The sequence below is a fragment of the Trematomus bernacchii genome, unplaced genomic scaffold (genome assembly GCF_902827165.1).
Source record: "Trematomus bernacchii unplaced genomic scaffold, fTreBer1.1, whole genome shotgun sequence".
Taxonomy (NCBI): Eukaryota; Metazoa; Chordata; class Actinopteri; order Perciformes; family Nototheniidae; genus Trematomus; species Trematomus bernacchii.
In genome coordinates this window covers 8,353,057-8,371,692 of record NW_022988050.1, presented here as the reverse complement: position 1 = coordinate 8,371,692, position 18,636 = coordinate 8,353,057, and the positions used below count along the sequence as shown (strand labels likewise).

The 18,636-nt window shown below is 42.5% G+C and overlaps 1 protein-coding gene across 3 annotated transcripts in view; it reads left to right on the top strand.

Annotated features, from left to right (window-relative positions):
* The window catches only part of LOC117473676 (zinc finger MIZ domain-containing protein 1-like), a 106,036-nt gene that overhangs the window by 31,282 nt on the left and 56,118 nt on the right, over window positions 1-18,636 (top strand). The window lies entirely within an intron of this gene.

The window sequence follows — 18,636 nt, the reverse complement described above, 5'->3', positions numbered from 1 at the left end:
AGAAAGGGGGAGGAAGAAAAAAAATCCCCTTCCTGTCAGTGGTCTTTCTTCCTCTCTGTTCTTGTGAGATCTGGAACTGATAAGCGTGAGGCCTCTGGTAACTGAACAGGAAGGACAGAGGGCCCGGCCCCTGAGCCCCTGCCTCTGCACACATGTCCACCTCCCCTGCACCGGGAAACAAAGAGAGCACAGCCCGCCACTTAACTTCAAGTTTCAAGCTTATTGGAAGGATTATTATCACTTGTTGGGGTGAAATCTAGTTCTGAAGGGAATTTCTGTTGAATATAATAACAGAGAGGCATTTTAAACAAACAGTCTTATGCTAAATGAATGCTTTGTAGCAGCTTCACACCCATGCGCAATCACAACTCCCTTGTTCAAGTGACCAGTGTTGAGTCAAGTGGAAGTACTTTATTAAACAAGCACATGGCAGTGAGGGTTTAACATTCAACCCGAACACCCAGCGGTCTGAATGACAAGCTGCTAAACTGATAACTGTGATGGGACCGTTTTTTCTATTCTTAGATGTTTCCTGAAGCAGGTGCTTTAAACGGGGGGAGGCCACAGGACAAAATGTAACACAGAGTGAAGTTTCAAACCCAAAGAGTGACTTTTGTTTGGATAAGTGGTTGAGCAGAGGTTTCATAAACGCGTTTATGAACTCCAAGGTGTGTGACGAGTGTACTTTGCTCTTCAAACAAAAGTTCTTAGGAACTACTTTGAGGTTGTCGTGCAAACAGAGCAACATGTGTGAAGTATTTACTGCCTGAAAACAGACATTAAAGACACGCTAGGTGTAAGATCAAGGTTATAAACAACAGATTCTCAGAAGTTTGTGAAAAACAAAGTGGCTGTAATCTTTGTAATGAAAATCTCCTAGGGTATACTACCAGGATATTTTTTAATATGTAAAAATGTCTGTTTGGTAATAGAAGTATTTGTAAAAGTACTTTTACAACAGACCATCAATTTTTATTTTGCTATTAAAATCACATAAGCCAGAAGTTGTATGTAAACGATTGTTTTCCTTAAGAATGTCTCGCATACATTTCTGTTGTTTATGCTTAATTCCTGCCTCATAACTTTGTTTTTGAATAATTCTCTTATATTGCCTTGTTTGTTGTCTGCACTTCATGTCACCATGGTCTTGAGTTAATAAAACTAAAACTAGCCAATCAACATTTGGGATGGTACTTAATCTTGCATTTATGGGCCCTTTTGTATGAATTCTCCTGACAGGATAGAAATCACATTTTTACATTACATTACATTTAGCTGACGCTTTGATCCAAAGCGACTTACAATAAGTGCATTCGACCAAGAAGATACAAACTTGAAGAAAACAGAATCATATAAGTACATCAGGTTTCATACAGCTAAAACATTTCAAGTGCTACTCAACTGGCTTTAGATAAGCCAGTCCTTTATTAGTATATAAGTGCTTTGTTAGTCATTTTATTGCTCGAAGTGGAGTCGAAAGAGATGAGTTTTCAGTCTGCGCCGGAAGATGTGTAAGCTTTCTGCTGTCCTGATGTCAGTGGGGAGCTCATTCCACCATTGTGGAGCCAGGATAGCAAACCGACGTGTTTTTGCTGATGGGAACATGGGTCCCCCTCGCAGTGCGGGTGCAGCGAGCCGTTTGGCTGATGCAGAGCGGAGTGCATGTCCTGGATGTAGTAAGGGCCTACATGACGTGTAGAAGTTGCTACTATATAAAACAAATACCAAGCACTCAGAATAAACAGCTTGGGAATTAAACTGAACACCTCGTACTGATGTGAACAGTGAACAACTATCCATGGATTTTGCCCTTGAAGCTTTTGTGTCACCATGAACGAGATGGTGCAGACTATTAACTCAAGGCTTCATTATTGATGTGTAGCAAGTGAATGGAAAGATGATTGCTTTTACACTACTAGCTTAGTAACAGGGAATGACAAGATAGCACTCAAGCCAGGTTGACTTCCTGCTTCCATCTATTATCTTATCAGTCTGGCTTTTCCTCTGTGCTGTACACTCATGTGGAATTTCCTTATAATCACCTTTTAACAATGCCTACCTATAGCAACTTTGGGAATCAAAGGCATATCTTTTTCAGAGCTTAGACTGTGGCGGAGATGTTCCGGGGTGGTATCCTTCCCATGAGAGAATGCGAGATAACGTGCCAGGGTGACAGCTGAATTATTAGCCCATTAGTCACCGGAGAGAGAAAGTGGTGGAAGAACATGGCATCCGTCAAGAAAGTGCCTCCTTTTGGGAGATAGCCTCTCCCTAAACGCCGCCCAGGAATCTTGTAAGTCTCTCCCACTGATGTAGGAGCCGGAGGGCCGGGGTCAGGGAGCAGAGCTGGAGCTATCCCGGTGCTCTGTTAGCTCATCATGACCCATAGGAACAGAGCAGCATAACACTGAGGCAGAACTCCGTGTACCGGACAAAAAATAAACGTGGCGTCAACCCATCCTTCACGTAGTCGCTTACGAATGAAGACGCACATGCTCATGCTTGTATAATGCGTGCACCTGCCTTCAAAGGCGATCGCAACCACCGGTGGTAGTCGAGGACATGTCAGAACATGTGTGATTGACAGGGTGACTCAGCGGTACAACGTGTATATGTTCACGGACAGATGTTCTTTGCAGCCTGCACTGATAGTCTCACTTCACGTACAGCAGGAGGAAGCCATTAAGTAACACTTGGCTCCGAGATGAACTTCCCCACTGCTTTGTGACCCTGTTGAATCTCCGAGCCTCCTTTACATATAATGCTCCTTTGTATCGGCTATCTGTCCTGCTCTACTCAAACAAAGACCCTGCACTAAAAAAAGTATTGAACAAATGGTGTAGCACTTGCTTCCTTTGATGCTAAATTAAAGCTGATATCCCTTTTGACTTGCCTTCCACGGATAACTTGTCAATTTCCTGCTCATGATGAATAGCCTGAATATGCCACGCTTCATAAGCCAACATATTAATGGCATGGTGCAAATTGTTTTAAGAACACTTGGCATTGAGATGCTGTCGGCTTTTGAATGGTCTACCTCAATACGACCACATTAAGAAGCTTTTTCCCTGCTTGATGCTGCCATATTATGCATTTCTCTGTCTGTGAAAGCAGTAACTGGGATCTCATTAGGTCTGATACACTCTTGTTAGAGAATATAACCAAGAACCAACAAGCTTGACTTGACTCCACACAGCTTCTGCTAAATGTAAAATGTCTAATGAAATGATTATAGTAGCAACGCAGCAGGGCCCTGAAATTAGCCCATCAGCTGGTCTGACTGCCATTAAACAGGCCCAGTTTGCACATTTATTTACGGCAGGAAGACAAATATAAGCCCAGATCCTATTCCGTGTACAAGTTCATTGAGTTTTTGTACTGTCAGTTTATTTGACATTAAACGTCATCTTTTGTACAACTCATATTAATCTATGAAACAGTATATAAAGGAGTTACATTTGTCCTACTGACAATGTAAAAGCAAAGCAACATTGTGATGATGAGAGATTCGTACCAATCTTCTCATTAACTGTTAGGAAGAAACAAATAGTCTAAAATGTCTAACTATTCCTATAAAGTTAGCTTCATTTACTTATCATTGATATTATGTACTTCAGTAAAATGATCCACAGCTCTTTGATATTTAGAGAAAATCCAACCAACATTTTACTATAACAAATAATCAAATTTTGTAACATAAAAAAGTGTGACATTTATTTCAAATGCACTGATATGAAATAAGGGAGATATTACCAATTCATCTTTTCAAGCTCTTGTTTGATTGCGTGTCATACAATGAAGTCAGATCTGGTTTGAAAGCCCAGGAATTTGCGGCAGACAGGCTGATACTCATCAATTTGAGATACTCTTGGTAATCTTTTGGTATCAAAGAAGATGATGAGGATGATGATACTGATGCTAATCCCAGTGAAGGGGATGATTGAGTCATCAAGGCAAAACAGCTGTTTTATGTGCAGCTCTCCCCCCCCATCCCACCCCAAACTAATGGCTGATGATGACGGTAGCAGAGTGTAAGTGAGTGCAATTGACAGTGGAGTTGGAGCTTCCTCTGGGAGGGGGGAGAACGAATGAATGTGAGCGCAGGCAGCAGGGTGGCCATGAAACATTCATGCACCTGGGGACTCTTTGCGTAAGGAGAGCAAGCTGAGCCAGTAATGAAGTAAAGAGCAGAGCACTTTTAATGGCTCTGTTTGTCCTTTTTTTTTATGAGATTAGCTATGCTCTGGCTCCTTATATAAATTGCATTACAAGTCTAATTTCATACAGTGATAAGTTAAAGGTACAGCCTGCTGCAGTGCCTTATTTAAATTTGGAATAATTTAATTATGGTTAGCTTCACTGATAATTGGTACCACAGGTGTGCGGCTGGTTATAGCTCGGAGCTGGACAGCAGAAGGTGAGTTATTCCCAGCCCTCGGACCCTCTGCCCCGGGCTGTTGACATGACAACGCAGCGCCAAATGTGGACATCCCCAGTCCCAGTTGTGCCGGTTGGAACAGTTGTCCCTCCTTAACTCACCCCGCTTAGCTCGTGTAGGGACAGAAAAGGCGAGAGAGGAGGTGCAGAGGAATGGCAAGATGAAGAGCAGAAGAAGGGAGAAGCAATATTTAGACAGCTGCACGTGTATCGCTGTCAAAGGACGGGGGGGAGGGACGGGCGAGTATTTCTGTGTCCTCAGCTAGGCCTCAGACAAGCTCCCGCTGCAGTATTGATGTCACTTTACCCTCCTGACAGCAGATTGTAAATCACAAGTCGCAGTCATCTATAGATTTACAAACACCTGCTACCTCTGTTCCTATATCATTGTAGCATGTGTATCTGTCCAAACTGAGGATACTTGTTCACACATGTTTCACGGTTAACCTATCTGAAGGCTCACTGTGGCTGTTCCCAGTACAGTAACGGTGGTTGTGAGAGACTGCTGGTCACATGTCTGCCGTCCTGTGCCTTGAGGTGGTGGACGGCAGCTGACTGCTCTGATTCACTGGGAACTCGACTCGTGCGTTGTGTGCTTCACAATGGACTGACTCATGCGAGGTCCACGCGGCGCTTGTTCAGTGTCCATCTTTCAGACGTTTCACTGGAACTTTCTGTTTGACTTCTTTGTTGCCTATGTGTTTTGATTGAGACAGTAGTCTTTTCTTATGACTTTGCATTTCCCCCGCATTGTTCCCTTTTTTTTTTTATACAGTGGGAATAGTCAGTTTCCCTGCCCTTGCCGTACTATGTTTTCTTGTTGCTGTTCATTATCAAACACATGCAAAGAATATGGACCGCCAGTTGATTGCTAGAAGCTTCTTTTTACCTGACATGCACCCAGATAGCACTCCCCCACTCCACATGGTTCTCCCTTCAAACTAAATGATCCGTCTTCCAAGTATATACTGCCAGTTGTCTTAGGCCACGTTAAGGACAATGAAATTCAAACCAGTCTAGTTCGAAGAATTTATCTTCCACTTAAAAGCCCATCAGATGCCAACAAATGTGCGTTAATGTTGTATAGCAATGGTTACTAAGGTTCTTTAAGGATAGGACAAGAGTGTTGCAAGATTATTTTATTTACATATTCCTTTTTCTGACTTAATCAACTATTATAATGATTAAAAAAACAAGGCACATTATACATAAACTACCTTTTCTGTCCCATTTTCAATGTCTGTGTCAACACAGTCTTCTCTTTTAAATGAATGAGTAGGCTTTTGTTTGAAAATCCAACATTTGTACAAAAATAAGGATGATGACGTTTTTACTGACAGTGCTTTGTGCTTCCTTTTGAAAATGTTTTCTGTTTTCATCAGCGCTGAGTAACCATTTGTCTTTGTGCTCTTCAATAAACCGTTATTTGCCTGACGACAGCATTCAGAGACACAGCATTACATCTGTACCTGCGGTCACCCTCGCTCCCCCATCACATAATAACATGTGCAACACCCTCACAGCAGCCACTAATTGCTGCTGGATATTAGAGCGAGGTCTCCTAAGATACTGACCTTGCTTTAGCCAATCACAACAGAGCGTGTTACAGGGCAGAGCTGTGATCAGAAGAGTCCCCGGAGCACGAACAGGAGGAATTAATTATTCAGACTCACTGCTCGCACGTTTTGCTGGACACCACATTTAATGACATCTATAATGGCATCTTTGTGAGAGATTAATGGTGATGTGAGACTATCAAAGCAGAAAATGCACAAAAGTCCAGCCAGACAGCTCTCTGCGTGCCAGATCCAAACACAAAGGGAACGATGGGTGCGAGCACTTTATGGCAGCATCCAGATTTTTCCTTTTTGTTCTCAAATTCATCACCTAGGATATTCCACAGCCTTCCTTGACTCTCATTCCCAACCTGGAACATTTAGTTTCAAACTGACATGCATGGACCTATGGTAATGAGATTTGCTTAAATATTTATTGTACGAGGAAATGAAGAGGTAAAAAAGATTAGAGCCTTTCCTTACAATATTTACATCACTGCCACCACTGTTTAGGTTCTGCAGCTCGGGGGAAAGCCGGAGTTCTGTAATGATCAGTAGTCGTGTTTCCACTGACCTTTTACGAGACAGGAAAGCACTGCCAGTTTAAAGCACACTTTCTCAATCTGTGTGCGACTTCAAGATGAAAAAGCTATAGTACAGATCCAATTTCGGATCAGTAAGTCTTCAAAATATATTTCATAGTACATAAATAGATACATAGATGTATCGATATATATGAAACATGTAGCAGGGAAGAAGGTTAATACATACAAACTGAAGCACTGCAGCTCTCACAGCTCATATTTGCTGTAAATAGCTTAGCAACAGCAAGGTTACTGACTCTGGTTGCATCTGCATTATGCTAATGTAATGAGAGCAGGAAGCCAATGGAGGCTAGTTGCACCGGATCGCTACGGGGACACAAACGCAAGACTCATCATGCAAATTAGCAGGATGGCTGATCGCTCGAAAAGTTTAATGAGAGATAAGCAGCCAGATCCGAACCACACCTCCAGTCTGATTTAGACATCGAGAGCTCTTCTTTGATATTTCTCTCCAACCAAAATGTTAATATCGCGACCCTGAGCAGACATGCAAACAATCTGGCCTGTGTGTTTCCAGTCACATGGGCCTGAAGTGAGAGAGACTCAGCGTGTCTTTCCTGGCATTTCCTGAGGCTTCGTAAACATACATGCACACTCTCTGCCTTTCTTTCTCTCTGTCACACATGCACACAGGATGTCCTCATTACACAGATAGTATAATGTCTAATGCTCTTCTGTAAGTGATTTACAGGGAGTAGGTAAAACATCGTACTATATCAATGTGAAACGATAAGGCAAAATAATATAGCTTCTGTTAATCTGCAACTCTTTATTATTATTTCCTGTCTTGCAAAGAATTTTCCAAATCCGATGTTTAAATCATTTATGATTTCCTGATTAAGGGTTCAATTACATTACATTACATTACATGTCATTTGTTAGACGCTTTTATCCAAAGCGACTTACATACATTGAGTATTGTGGACAATCCCCACAGGAGCAATTTGGGGTGAAGTGTCTTGCCCAGGGACACAACGACATGCTGACTGCAGTGGGACTCGAACTTGCTATCCCCTGATTCGAAGTCCAGCACACTACCCACTGAGCCACAGCCTCCCCAGGGTTACAAACCGTTGTTAGTGTAATAAATATGTGTGTTGTGAATTAGAATAGAAAAGAAAAGCAGAAGGACGTGTGACTTAATTTTGCACCTTTTTAATCTTCTCACACTCATCCATAAACATATTTACAATGAATAAGCTAAATACGGGTTAAAGCTCTACACCCAGTAGGAAAATCTACAACTACTTCCCCTACAATCTACTTAGCTCGCTAAAAATCATATTTCAGCAATTACGGCAGCGTTGCTAAAGCCATTAATGGATGTTGTTTGTGTGCGAGTATAGCGCTGGACTCTGCCAGAGGATGGCCATGCATTAAATCATTATTCGATTTAACCAGTTGAAATGTGTGTGTGCGCACTGGTTCATCTAATTGATTTGGAGTGTTAAAGTGCAGGGTTCAATGAATACTCTAATCAAAACCTTAGAGGCTTCTGCTAAATGGTAAAGAATGATTTAATGTGTCTCAGGCTATTTTTTAAAGCCCGGAGCTTTAAGTGGATTCTCTTGCGTGTTTTATCTTTGTGATGTAGCCTATTGAGAGAGTGCAAATACATATTGACAAAAACATTTTTAAATCTTAAGCTGTCGAGTTTGAAATCAATTAAATACACTGAGATCAGGAGCTTTAAACCCACCATTCTTCTTCCAGATGCATTAAGAAGTGTCAATATTCCTTATCACTATCTACTGTTTTTTACCCATTCTTCACCATCTAACACAATTTCATGGTGCTGATACAGAATCCAAAAATGCAATAGCTGAGCATGTATACTGGGATTATAACTTGGATTCTCTGTGGGGGATGTAGGTCAGCTGAAAGGCTCTATTTCCTCAAATATTGTAATCCCCATTTGTTCTGCTTTTTTCACCAGAAACACAGCTTTAGGGTCTTTGTCAGACGACACTGCCCTGGGCAGGACAGTAGCTTTAAATGCTGTTGTCTTGTTTTCAGAAGATTTATCTACTTGTGTTTGCTCTTGGAAATTGGCAAATCAATTTGAAATTATTTTCTTTGGTTGCCCTATTTGTTATTATTTTAAAGATGTTAAAGAGCATCTTTAGGCTTCATTTTGGGTGGAAGAGAGAGGGGTTTGACATTCAACAAAGCTCTCAAAGCCAGAATTGACCGTGGGACGTTGCTGTTATATGACATGAAATGTAACCACTCAGATTCTGAGGCGCTTTACCGCCCTTATTTCTAATGAGTTGTACCAAATACTGGAAAACACAGCCTCTTGTTTCCTCTACTTTCAGCTTGAACCTTTGCTCCTTGAGTTGTCCACTCTGCTCTGCTGAAGTACAAGCAGGTCATGTTTATAGTTGAACTGGGAAGGGGGTCAGCAGGATATACCCATTTAACCTTGCTATAGCCCTGCACAGAAAAAGGAAGTCATTCATTTAGTCTCAAGTGATAAAGCATGGTTGAATAGTTAAATCAGTCTGCCTTTTCATTCATAAAAAAACATCACTTCCCCACAGCGGTACCACTAATTCCAAACTAATTTCGTGCCTGTTTGTCTGGGCTTGAAGAATAGTCTTGTGAAACCATGCATGAACATGAAAAATGGATTTGTTTATATATTATTCCAGTATAATGGGTTTTTGGTCTGATTCAGGGACAAACCCTGATGTACCTTGTACGAAACAAAAGGGAAAGATTACTCTACTCGCTCCTCTGTTGTCTAAACCTGATAACAAGTATGGCACAAGACAAGGCTGTCCATTGTGGAGAGGGTTTTTTTCCACAAAAGTCATTATGCTGAATCAATGCTCCCTCGAGAAACAGCCGGCTCAAACGCCCCACACAGAGATGGAAGAGTGCGTCAAAATATGTTGCAGCCCGAGGCTTCTTTTTGATGGTTCAGCAGGCCAAGGTACATACCGTACACCTGCAATTATGTGGATGTTTTCAGCTTGCAGAATTCATCTAATGTCCGGCATAACTCTCTGAAAAGTGACAAAAACAAACAATAAAATCTTTAAAGAAATGTAAGTGTTGGTTCACCTCCTAAAGCATATTTTACACTTACCTGAAGGTTTTGAGATGAATGCCTGCGACTCAATACAATGGAGGTGAATATATTTTTTTGGCAATCAGAGAGCTGAAGAAGAAAAGAATGCACCAGTGAAATATCTTTCGAGAGACGGTGTCTGAGTGGATGATACACAGAACGTATTGTCAATATTTTAAGTTGCTAGTTCTTTACTAAAAATGAGTTTTATAACAAAACGTAAGCAAATACAGCCAAAAACTGTCTCCATGACTATTAGTGATAGATTTGCATCTCTTAAGCAGTCTGAGTTAGGCAAATCAAGTGTATATCTTCCAAGTTAAAATGTCAGTACAAAATGAAAAAAGAATACGTGCAGCAGCTCAGCAAGGAGTCACTGTCTGAGGAAACACAAAGGGGGAATACAACTAAAAAGACTGACTTCAAACTCAGTGCTGAAACCTCAAATTCACTTTAACTGAACTTTTGAATGTTTTTTGCAGGCAAGAGGAGGACTGTGGGGTGTGTCCTCCTTCACTACTATTGGAGATGCTTTAGTTAGGGACAGTATGAAGAAGATACGTTATCAATTCAACTGATGAGTGTAATTATAATAATGCATTGTATTTACATTGCAACATTTATGTGCCAAGTGCCCCTCAGAAAAAGAAAAAAAACTAGACAAAAAGAAAACATTCACATGTGTGTTGAGGCACCAAAACAAGCGAAGTTGTTAAGAGTAAGACATAATATTACAGAATAATAAAAGCTAAGAGCCATGGCAAAAACTAAAAGACAATACAAGCAATACAATAACATCAAGTCAGAATCAAATAGAACAATAGCATAAACAAAGAAGTCTGATAAAATGTGTGTTATTAGCTGTTTGTTGGTCACATAAACTCATCGCCATAGGTGATATACAGTACAGTGTACAGAATTGAGCTAAAACAATGTAAACCTATCCTTTAATTGACACAAATATGCGTTTTGTTCTCTGGGGGAATCAATCCTTTAAAATAGCGAAGCCTGACACGAGGAGATAGATGCGCATGTAGTCTTGTATCCTCCATTCATTAAATCATGTCTGCCGGTCTGTCTTTGTCATCGGCCTGCAGCCTGTCTGCGGCGTTCCACATGACAGCAGCATGTGTACGTATGGACAGCACATTTAGCCTCTCTGTCTTTAACACCCAGGGGTCAGATAACGTCTCATTTAAAAAATAAAGTCAGAAGGTCGTGTCGAGGGGGAGAAAATAAAGTATTTCTTCGGATATAAAGGACATATCTGGATGCTCTGAAAAATCTCCATCTGTTTGCATGACTGCGTTGAACATGGAGCTGTGTGTTGGTGGTTCTGCTCGAGGGGGTTATAGAGGCAAGTTGGGGGGGAAGGCAGGAGAGGGTTGTTTCTGTAAATAGCCCACTCTGCATTAAGGACCGGCATGCTGTGCAGTCCTGACCTCACCAACCAAGCCGCCGCTCACATTTCCTCACAGCGCGGGAGGCTGTGGAAGTCAGCGCTGACTGTTTCTCCACTTTATCCAGGTCAGATCTGATCAACTCTCACCAGTGAAGAACTGCAGCTCGTGACCCTGGTGCCACCCTCGCTGCCAGCCAGTGTCAAAATAACACAAGCAGCTCCGCGGAGGGCCCGCTGTTATGAAATCATGCCGCCCTCATTTGGGTTTTTCGAAACATCTATACTCGGATAAATTGTCAGATCAAAACAAAGTGTCGACTCAATTTGACTTCCGCATTTCTCCACATTTAGCTGTTAACAGAGAGTTTGCCTCGCAGCGTATGTGCGGTGGATGTGTGTGTGTGTCCCGGGAAGTAGGTCATTGATTCGGTACTTGGACACTGATTATGTGTTGGCCTAGAAATGGGCTATAATCGGTGTCTCTCATACCAAAACAGCTTTTCATAAGTGGCAGTTATTTCAAGGTCAGGACAACATTTGTGTTCCATTGCCACGTATGCATACAGACTTTATTTATCTCTTTCTCTGTTTCAACAGATTGCTGTTTCTAGAATCTGTTCAATCTCGTGAGATTGCTCATTTTAGGATACATTACCACTGGGGGGGAAAAAAAAGACTCTGATATCATGTTCATCTCTGTTTATAGAGACCAGAATGTGCCAAATCTGCCGGCATGCCCTGTTCTGTCCTTAATAGGGGGTTTGATGCACTCACTCGAATGCCATTTGAGCCAATAATGTAAATATCCGTGGTCTTTGAACAAGCCAAGACGTGATCTAATCTGTCTCTGACTCTCCAGCAAACTCTCCTGCAACACGTGTAAAAAGGGAGTTTTCATCATGACGATGTTGGAGTAAATATTGCGCTCAAAGCTGGGAGTTAACTGTCAGCTAGCATCATCACAACTCGCTCTCTCTGTCTCTCTTCATGGCTTTAAGCTGCTGTATTAGATTCTGCAGTGGATTTTTCCTGAGACGCCCTCAGGATGAAGCCTTGATGTTGTTTTGTAAATGTAGCTCGGTGTAGATTTAGCCCTGTTTACATTATGAGCTACTATTAGCTTGAAGAACTCTCTGGAACTATCTGTGCTCTCTGAATGCTGGTTGTATGAGGTCAAAAGGGCATGTTTGTGTTCTTCCTGTTCTCTTCCTTGGCAAGCGTGGGTCAAGAATAAACATTGGGAGCGTGCTGGAATGAATGGAGTTCTCTTATTTTTTAAAGTGGCTGTATTCCCTCATGTGCTCTTGTGTGCTCTCCTTTTCATAATAACACCAGGAAGAACTCAAAATCTCAGTTTGCATATCATCTCTGGTTTGCATGAAAACAGCGTCGCATTCGCTCCACCTCCCCTCCTTGTGTCCCACGTGAACGATCCTCAGCGTGTTTAAATGAGCCCTCGCCATGTTTGCATTTGTTTAGGCAGAGAGGCAGAAACCAACAAGCAGGCACAGACCAAATCCTATCAAAAAATGACATCAGCCGCAACAGCTGCAGGCTGTGGCACTGGGAGGAGAGGAGGGAGAGAAAGAGAAGAGAAGAGAAGAGAGAGAGAGAGAGAGAGAGAGAGAGAGGGAGGAGAACAATTGACCAGAAGCGACACGGGAAAGAGAGGTGACCTGATTGCTCAGCTGGCCAAGAGCACGGGAAGGAAGCAGCAGGAAAGGCTGGTCCCCTCAGTCTGGCCTGGCTCTGCTGCTTCTCCTCGGTCCCTCCGTGGCTTTCCTCTCCTCCCTTTCCCCCCTCCTCCTCCTTCCCGTCCTCCTTCCCGCACTGCTGCCTGTCACGGCTCACTACATCGGAACAAAATGATCAGCTCTCACCTCCTCATGAACACGGGTCATCATGGTAGCCATGCAAAGGCTGGGCCCTTTGTATTAGATAGGGATCACTGATATCTGGGCGGAGGAGGTGCTGCAGACAGCTGGAGAAGTCAATATTGTTCTGCTTTTTTACAGCACGTATATGTTAGGTTGTTAAAGTTGTATTATTTCATTTATTAGCCATGACCCTGAGGACACTATTAATTTCATATTTTCGCTCTAAAGGAATTATTGGATGTGTTGAGTGTGTTTTTGATTCTCCACAAGGAAACACGTCAAGTGGTTCTTTCTCAGTTCCTGTAGCTCATAATGTAATTAATTCTAATCGCAATCATCGTAATAGCTTCTCAGATCAAATACCCAAGAGCGGTCCTAACAAAATAATCCATTCCTCTGAAAAACAAACACCCAAACTCTCTCTCACACACACCCTCTCTCTCTCCCTCCCTCTGCGGTGGCTTTGGCTTGGAGAGAAGAGCAGTCAGTTGGATTGGGGGAGAAAAAAACATCAGAAAACAGAAGGACCTGCCCATTTGCATACCTTTTTAGCATGTGGCTGAAGGAGCCTTTATTAAATTCAACCCCCCTTTGGGGTGGGCTCGACCATGAGGGGGGGGGAGGGGCACAGGGGCTGAGAGGGAGGGAAAGGAGGGGTGGTCTCATCTTGGAGACAGGAGGCACCATCTGAGCCAGCAGACAAACAATGTTTCCTGACACGAGAACAAGGTGGCAGCAACGGCAAAGTGTTTTCAGCAGACCATCACTGCTGTCTCTGTCTGGGCCTGGAGGAGGGGGAGTGTGGGGGGGGGGGGATGTTTCTGGCTGTCCGGAGCCAGAAACAAACATTAGCCTGGAGAAGTGCGTCTCTGTGGGCACAAATAAGTGGTGCTGAATTGATAGCTAATAAATCAATTAGATGGCAATCAACCAGCAATTCTGATAATTAGTTATTAATTTAAATCATTCCTAAGCAACATATTTGTTTACGCTTACAGCTTCTTAAAAGTGATGATCTGATGTTAAGCTGCTTTTTAAAGAAATGAACATTAAAGACATGTTGGAAATTACGATGGCCATTTTTCACTCATGTTTTTTTTTTTATATAGACTACGTTTGGATGCTGACCCTAAAGTCGTCACATTCCTTAAACCTCTTTAATGTATGAATTATATGGATAAAAAGACATAACACACATTTACCATTTGGTTTGATGCAGTAATTTGCTACATATTTCCTTTTAGTGTTTAAGATGTCACAGAAATCTTGAGTGCACACTACAGGGTGCCTATTAGCAAAGTGTGCACTTTGTCCCAAATGTAGGAAAGCAAGAAGCAAGTGTGTGGTGTGTGTGTGTGTGTGTGTGTGTGTGTGTGTGTGTGTGTGTGTGTGTGTGTGTGGTGTGTGTGTGTGTGTGTGTGTGTGTGTGTGTGTGTGTGTGTGTGTGTGTGTGTGTGTGTGTGTGTGTGTGTGTGTGTGTGTGTGTGTGTGTGTGTGTGTGTGTGTGTGTGTGTGTGTGTGTGTGTGTGTGTGTGTGTGTGTGTGTGTGTGTGTGTGTGTGTGTGTGTGTGTGTGTGTGTGTGTGTGTGTGTGTGTGTGTGTGTGTGTGTGTGTGTGTGTGTGTGTGTGTGTGTGTGTGTGTGTGTGTGTGTGTGTGTGTGTTATATCTGAGGTGAAGCGGGGCAAGCCCAACAATCTGTAAGTATCTGTTCAAGCAAATTACAGCAGCCTGTGGTTGTGCTGTACCTGAGAAGCTGAGATAATGAATCATTGCGGTGAAGTGAGGCTTCTCCACTGCCAGAAAGGGGCGAGCCGTTAGCACGCTACGCTAGTTAGCACGCTAGCTCCCCTAATGAGCCAAAATTACAAGTTGTCCTTGACAAATGATCATCAATAGGTCTCTGCCGCTTGCCTCGTCACAGCAGTTGTGTTGTTGGGAGGGTTTTTTTTTTTTTAATTGATACATATAGGCTGTAGGAGCAAGGACTCATGTCCGCTCTAACATGTTAGCAGCACCATAAGTCACATTTTCAAATTCAAGTTAATGTCAATATATACGTATATTTATACGTTTACTGGTCACGAAGAAAGAACATATTCACTTTACTTTTTTAAATAAACTTGTGAGTTATAGTTAATGTGAGCTACTACTGACTTTTCTAAATAGTTTAACACTGAGCAATACCAACTTTTTCCATGTCTCACTTTACCTTAGCTTGTGACAGAGAATTGTGAGATTAATACAACTTTACTTAACATAGCTAACGTTGTTTGACTCCTCCAAAAAGTTGAGGGAACACATGGCCATGCACAACACTTTGTGCTAACCAAAAAATACCCTCACTCGTTTTTGTTTTTGTAAGCCCCACCTTAGCATTTGGCACACCCAAGGCAAGGGGGATGGGAGAAGGAGTATGAAGTGAAGAAATATCACAGATGTTAGTCTGCATGAACCCTTTCCCCTTTACAGCCTTCCTGCTCAATCTGGCCTCTTTAGCCTGCGTTTTTTTTTCTCCCCTAGCTCTCAGAAGACAAATGACTTCTTCTAACCTAATTTCAGTTGCAGCATGAGAGGGTCTGCCTCGACGGCTGCCGGTCAATACAGTTTGAGTAGACACTGTGCAGATTCAAGCCTCTCTGGAGCCCAGTTGGCTAGTCTACCTAAAGCAACATAACTCAATAGGATTTTTTGTTGAAATTCGACTTATATTTTCTCACATTCACTTTTTTTTTTGTGTGTGCCCTTGCTTATTCATGCACGAGAAAGCTTTTTACACCACATGCTGCCGGGCCAGTTGTCTGCTTGAAGAGTGCATTGGAAACAGCAGGGTTAGTGTGTGTGTGTGTGTGTGTGTGTGTGTGTGTGTGTGTGTGTGTGTGTGTGTGTGTGTGTGTGTGTGTGTGTGTGTGTGTGTGTGTGTGTGTGTGTGTGTGTGTGTGTGTGTGTGTGTGTGTGTGTTGTGTGTGTGTGTGTGTGTGTGTGTGTGTGTGTGTGTGTGTGTGTGTGTGTGTGTGTGTGTGTGTGTGTGTGTGTGTGTGTGTGTGTGTGTGTGTGTGTGTGTGTGTGTGTGTGTGTGTGTGTGTGTGTGTGTGTGTGTGTGTGTGTGTGTGTGTGTGTGTGTGTGTGTGTGTGTGTGTGTGTGTGTGTGTGTGTGTGTGGTGTTGTGTGTGTGTGTGTGTGTGTGTGTGTGTGTGTGTGTGTGTGTGTGTGTGTGTGTGTGTGTGTGTGTGTGTGTGTGGAGACAGCGACAGGGGTCACAGTTGCTGGTGGCAGCAGCAGCGGCGGTGGTGCTGTCACTCATCAGACCATTCAGTGGGTCAACTTGTACTGTCATCCACATAATCTTGCCGCGTTTAATTCAGTTTAAATTAGGAAAGTCGTCTTGACCTCATCACAGCCCACAACTGGCCCTGTTGAGATGCTCTGTGCCGATAAAGGGCAGGAAGTGGCAGAGTGTCTTTGATTATTTGGCCTTTCTCTATTCCCCTCGGGAAATGTCTCTGCTTCAAGCCCGGCAGTCTTTTCCATAACCGGGAGGTACCTTTTGATTGGTTCCTGATGTGTGGACAGAAGTCGTCTCTCGGGGTCCACAGCAATTTATCTAGAGAATATTAAATGACCTAATGGCCATATTATCTGCCCAGAACTAAACCGAAGGAATCTCTGTGTTCATAAGGTGTCGAGATGTCAAGCCACCGTTCTGTCTCTGTGCTCCCTTGTCTGAGATGCAATTTACTGTGCTGTGAAAGTGTATATACTCTGCAATCGAGCAGACAAGTAGAGGGATATAGTTATTGAATTTCAATGAGCTGGATATTTTCCTCATTTACCAGGATTTTAATGAAAAGGTTTTTCATTGTGGAGTGATTTTGTCTTCAGGATATAATAGAGCTGAGCAGTGCTGTAGTAAAGACTGTGCTGCATTGACGCTGGCCTCTCTTAGCTCCCTCTCTCTTCCCCCAACAGGAACTGGCTAATTTCCTGAACTTGATATACCATTCGGTCGACACGGAGGGAAACATCTGAGAGAGGGGATCTCATAGAGTTCTCCACTTTAAAAAGCTTAATGAGTGTTCAAATCTCTGGGTCAACGCTTTTTAATGTTTTACAGGTGACGCAGGAGTTTTTCTCGCTGACTTTGGAGGAACCTTAAAAGGAAAAGTGAGCAGTCAGGAAATGGAAGTTTTGCAGGGTAAAGAGGAAGAACAGCTCTCATTTTTGTTCCACTTAGATTCCCCTCATGCTCAGTCGTTGCGTCATTAGCGGAGTCATTCACAGATTTCCTCCATCTGCTCTCACAATGTCAGAAGGCATCGGATCACCTGCGCAGCCTTCTGTGTGTAGTTTTCAATCACTACTTCAAAGCATCCGATGCTTATCTTGGCTTAGTTTATGGAGACAAGTGACTGTGTCTTGTTTCTCCAGCCTTGGTAGTGCTCTGTGTTAAAGGTCACAACCTTAGCTGGAGGTCATTTATCTACTCAGCTCCTGGTTGGCAATATGACCCTCTCTCCTGACAGACTGACCCCCCCCCCCAACCCCCCTTTCTCTCTCGCTTTCCTTTCCTGATGACCCTACAAAGCGGCTAACACGTGTAACTTCCTCCATTGATTTAGATGGACTCTTGACCGCGGCGTGATTTGCACCGATCCCCTCCACTAACTGAAAAGCTTTCGTCATCTTCTTCCGCGGTGTCGTTTCTTCTGGCAGATCTTTTGTTTGGCTGGTGCAATAAAAAAAAGGAATAATTTCTAGACAAAGCACTTGTCTGCCTGTGTACAGATCAAGCATTACACTTGTGCAGAGTATTACTTGAGCCTATTGATCGGAGTCCACTGCAGTAGAGAGGGCAGTGTGCAAAATCAATGCTTTATTTTCTCCTAGGCTTGCCTGGTTAATGCTTGTTTTTGTCAGTGAAAATGAGAGGAAAACAAGGGAGAAACCATTTACTTCCACTCCTTATCTCTATCCTATTCACAAGTCTTGAAAGTTGTTGGTGGGGTCTGTCATGCATGGGTTTCTTGCAGTATTTGTATTGTGAGGTTATGTGTGTAACTGTACAGTAAAGTGTGTTTGTGCTGGCTTGTTGGCTCATGATTACAATGATGATATTTTTTCAGTTGTATTCTCTTTTTTTTCATGTTTCCAAATATGGCTACCTGCAATTAAGTACTTTTATTTCATTATCGATTATTTGACTCATTTCTTGATCTTTAAAATTAGATCTGACTTTTTGTCTGACCAAAAGTCAAAAATATAAAGCATTCAGTTTACAATGATCTAAAACAGAGAGAAACTGTGAATTCACACATTTGAATAGCTTCAATCGGAGAAATTGTTCACATTATTAATTAAAATATTACTTAAACAACCTCACTTTGATATAAGCCAGATCAAAGTACAAATGGATTTTCTAAATAAATCAAAAAAAAGACTTCAAACATAAAACGCTTCTGTAATTGCAACTTAAGAGCTTTAGCTTCTAACTATATGAAGTATGGAAAGATGAATAAAAGCCTCATCCCTTGTCTGGATGTGAGAGGAAGCCTTGGTTAGATATGAAGTCCGAGAGAGGATGCAGTAACACAAAGAGGGGTCAGTGAACGGTAACATGGCTGGTGACAGGCTGCCTGCATGTGGGGTGGTTTTCGCTAACGAGAAGCCATTGTGCCCTCGGTGAAG